Raw genomic sequence first — 888 nt, 5'->3', positions numbered from 1 at the left:
CCTGTGGGATAAGCCCTATGTCCTGGGCACCTGTGGGACAAGCCCTATCTCCCGGGCACCTGTGGGACAAGCCCTATGTCCTGGGCACCTGTGGGACAAGCCCTATCTCTCGGGCACCTGTGGGACAAGCCCTATCTCTCGGGCACCTGTGGGATAAGCCCTATGTCCTGGGCACCTGTGGGACAAGCCCTATGTCCCGAGCACCTGTGGGACAAGCCCTATGTCCTGGGTACCTGTGGGACAAGCCCTATATCCCGAGCACCTGTGGGACAAGCTCTATGTCCCGAGCACCTGTGGGACAAGCCCTATGTCCCGAGCACCTGTGGGACAAGCCCTATGTCCTGGGCACTTGTGGGACAAGCCCTATGTCCCGGGCACCTGTGGGACAAGCCCTATGTCCCGAGCACCTGTGGGACAAGCCCTATCTCCCGGGCACCTGTGGGATAAGCCCTATAGTACCGGGCACCTGTGGGACAAGCCCTATCTCCCGGGCACCTGTGGGATAAGCCCTATGTCCTGGGCACCTGTAGGACAAGCCCTATCTCTCGGGCACCTGTGGTATAAGCCCTATAGTACCGGGCACCTGTGGGACAAGCCCTATGTCCCACAGGTGGCCCCTAGTGTTTTTCGAGAGCTCATTTCAATGTTTTTTTTCCATCGTACAAAACTGCATTTGATGAGAACCACGCGACATTCAATTGTAGCCAGCTACATGACCTGCTGAGCTACACGACACATGATTGTAGCTAGCTACATGCCCTGCTGAGCTACACGACACATGATTGTAGCTAGCTACATGCCCTGCTGAGCTACACAACACTTGATTGTAGCTAGCTACATGACCTGCTGAGCTACACAACACTTGATTGTAGCTAGCTACATGCCCTG

Source organism: Hyalella azteca, unplaced genomic scaffold, assembly GCF_000764305.2.
Source record: "Hyalella azteca isolate HAZT.00-mixed unplaced genomic scaffold, Hazt_2.0.2 contig3210, whole genome shotgun sequence".
Taxonomy (NCBI): Eukaryota; Metazoa; Arthropoda; class Malacostraca; order Amphipoda; family Hyalellidae; genus Hyalella; species Hyalella azteca.
Note: the sequence above shows the minus strand (reverse complement) of the source record.